At 36.2% G+C, this 3715-nt stretch overlaps 1 protein-coding gene across 1 annotated transcript in view; it reads right to left on the bottom strand.

Moving 5' to 3' along the window:
- Positions 1-2470: 2470 nt before the first annotated feature.
- LOC135664120 (cytochrome b6-f complex subunit 4) overlaps positions 2471-3715 on the bottom strand; it is a 2852-nt gene continuing 1607 nt past the window's right edge. Inside the window, exon 1 of the mRNA XM_065176933.1 lies at positions 2471-3715. This exon is cut by the window's right edge and continues 1607 nt beyond it. The gene's annotated coding sequence lies outside the window, so the exon portion shown is untranslated.

Genomic DNA, 3715 nt, shown 5'->3' with positions numbered 1-3715 from the left:
TTCGCCCGCGAAACCTTTATTTATTGAGATTACATTACAATATTTTGGCATCATTTGATAAGGGTAAAAATAAGGATCAAGGATCGTTATAAAATAAAAAGCATTATCTATAATTTATATCTATAAATATGCATAACATAAATATTCTAGCTGTATATCCTGTATATACATCTTCCTGTATAACAAAACAAATTCAATATTAATAAATGTCTTAGTGTATTAGTTTATTAAATACATGCGTATCTGTAATATTATTGAATCCTTTCATTCGCGAGGAGCTGGATGAGAAGAAACTCTCATGTCCGGTTCTGTAGTAGAGATGGAATTAAGAAACGACCATCAACTATAACCCCAAAAGAACCAGATTTCGTAAACAACATAGAGGAAGAATGAAGGGAATATCTTGTCGGGGCAATCGTATTTGTTTCGGCAGATACGCTCTTCAGGCACTTGAACCCGCTTGGATCACAGCTAGACAAATAGAAGCGGGGCGAAGAGCAATGACACGATATGCGCGTCGTGGTGGAAAAATATGGTTACGTATATTTCCCGACAAACCTGTTACAGTAAGACCTGCGGAAACACGTATGGGTTCGGGGAAGGGATCCCCCGAATATTGGGTATCCGTTGTTAAACCAGGTCGAATACTTTATGAAATGGGCGGAGTATCAGAAGCTGTAGCCAAAGCAGCTATTTCACTAGCTGCGTCCAAAATGCCTATACGAACTCAATTTGTCAGGATAGGTATGTAGAACTAAACAGTGTATTGAGGATGAAAAAACAACGGCAAGTTTATTTATTTCTGGACAGAGAATATTTCTTTTTTCCTTCATCCTTTGCATTAAAATAACGGATTCCAATAAAATGATATGATTCAACCTCAGACCCTTTTGAATGTAGCGGATAACAGCGGAGCTCGAGAATTGATGTGTATTCGAATCATAGGAGCTGGTAATCATCGATATGCTCATATTGGTGACGTTATTGTTGCTGTAATCAAAGAAGCAGTGCCTAATATGCCACTAGAAAGATCGGAAATAATTAGAGCTGTAATTGTACGTACTTGTAAAGAACTCAAACGTGACAACGGTATGATAATACGATATGATGACAATGCTGCGGTTGTCATTGATCAAGAAGGAAATCCAAAAGGAACTCGAGTTTTTGGTGCGATCGCTCGGGAATTGAGACAGTTGAATTTTACTAAAATAGTTTCATTGGCTCCCGAGGTATTATAAATACTACTAGATGGGACTATGATATATCAGAACATCTAAAATAGATCAAATTTAGTAGATTAGTAGATTGTGTCTCACGCATATACTTTTAATAATAAATAATTTTATAATAATAAAAAAAAAAAAAAAAGAAAGAAAATAAAACAAAGAAAAAAAGGAAACATGTTGATTATATCAAAATTAGGAGGCACCAATAATTATAGTTCGTCATGGGTAAGGACACTATTGCCGATATAATAACTTCTATAAGAAATGCTGACATGAATAAAAAAGGAACGGTTCGAATAGCATCTACTAATATCACCGAAAATATTGTGAAAATACTTCTACGAGAAGGTTTTATTGAAAACGTTCGGAAACATCAGGAAGGTAACAAATATTTCTTGGTTTCAACTCTGCGACATAGAAAGACTAGGAAAAGAATACACAGAACTATTTTAAAGCGTATCAGCCGACCCGGTTTACGCATTTATTCCGACTATCAACAAATTCCTAAGATTTTAGGTGGAATAGGAATTGTAATTCTTTCTACTTCCCGAGGTATAATGACAGATCGAGAAGCTCGACGAGAAAAAATTGGAGGCGAACTTTTGTTATATATATGGTGATCCTCCTCCTCTGGTATCCTAATTTTCTCTCTAACTTCCTATTTGTGAAATAGAGAGGAAAAGTGAGTTATATAACTCTTCCTCCATTAGTTGATACTTCAAGGAAGTTACCTGGAATGAAAGAACAAAAATTTATTCATGAAGGTTTAATTACTGAATCACTTCCCAACGGTATGTTTCGGGTCCGCCTAGATAATAAAGATGTAATTCTAGGTTATGTTTCGGGAAGGATCCGGCGCAGTTTTATACGGATACTACCTGGGGATAGAGTCAAAATTGAAGTAAGTTGTTATGATTCAACCAGGGGACGTATAATTTATAGACTTCGCAACAAAGATTCGAATGATTAGGTGATTTTTAAAGCATTCCTTTCATGACGATACAATTCGAAGTTAAAAAAAAAAATTCAAGAGACTTATTTTCTTCCAAGGAATAGATTAAAAATTAAGGTAAGGAATAAGAAATATGAAAATAAGGGCTTCCGTTCGTAAAATTTGTGAAAAATGTCGACTGATCCGTAGGCGCGGACGAATTATAGTGATTTGTTCCAATCCGAGACATAAACAGAGACAGGGATAATCTTTCTAAAAAAGAACTTTCTAAAGAAAAGACAAAAATAAAGGATTTCTTTTAATATGAAATGGATATTTCCGTATCTTTTCTTTCCGTATATTTCTGACTTATATTTATAAGATGATAAAATATGACAAAAGCTATACCAAGAATCGGTTCACGTAGGAATGGGCGTATTGGTTCACGTAAGAATGGACGTAGAATACCAAAAGGAATTATTCACGTTCAAGCAAGTTTCAACAATACCATTGTAACTGTTACAGATGTACGAGGTCGGGTGGTTTCCTGGGCCTCCGCTGGTACTTCCGGATTCAAAGGGACAAGAAGAGGGACACCCTATGCTGCTCAAGCGGCGGCATTAAATGCTATTCGTACAGTAGTTAATCAGGGTATGCAACGAGCAGAAGTTATGATAAAAGGTCCTGGTCTCGGAAGAGATGCAGCATTACGAGCCATTCGTAGAAGTGGTATACTATTAAGTTTCGTACGTGATGTAACACCTATGCCACATAATGGATGTCGACCCCCTAAAAAAAGACGTGTGTAGAAATAAGAAAAAAACGGATTTCAAGAGAAATAAATAATTCAATGATCTGATCAAATAATAGTATTAGTATAGTATGGTTCGAGAGGAAGTAGCAGGATCCACTCGAACACTACAGTGGAGGTGTGTTGAATCGAGAGTAGACAGTAAACGTCTTTATTATGGTCGTTTCGTTCTGTCCCCGCTTATGAAAGGTCAAGCCGATACTATAGGTATTGCCATGCGAAGGGCTTTACTTGGAGAAATAGAAGGAACATGTATCACACGTGCAAACTCTGAGAAAGTGCCGCATGAATATTCTACGATAATAGGTATTGAAGAATCGGTACATGAAATTTTACTAAATTTGAAAGAAATTGTATTGAGAAGTAATATATATGGAGTTAGAGACGCATCCATTTGCGCCAGGGGCCCTAAATACGTAACCGCTCAAGATATCATCTCACCACCTTCCGTGGAAATAGTTGACACAACACAACATATAGCTAACCTGACGGAACCAATTGATTTGTGTATTGGATTACAAATCAGGCGAGATCGTGGATATCGTACGAAACCAACAACTAACTCTCAAAATGGAAGTTATCCTATAGATGCTGTATCTATGCCTGTTCGAAATGCGAATCATAGTATTCATTCTTATGGGAATGGGAATGAAAAACAAGAGATACTTTTTCTAGAAATATGGACGAATGGAAGTTTAACTCCTAAGGAAGCACTTTATGAAGCTTCTCGTAATTTAATTGATTTAT

The sequence above is a fragment of the Musa acuminata genome, unplaced genomic scaffold (genome assembly GCF_036884655.1).
Source record: "Musa acuminata AAA Group cultivar baxijiao unplaced genomic scaffold, Cavendish_Baxijiao_AAA HiC_scaffold_799, whole genome shotgun sequence".
Classification (NCBI taxonomy): Eukaryota; Viridiplantae; Streptophyta; class Magnoliopsida; order Zingiberales; family Musaceae; genus Musa; species Musa acuminata.
This window is presented reverse-complemented; position numbering and strand designations above follow the sequence as displayed.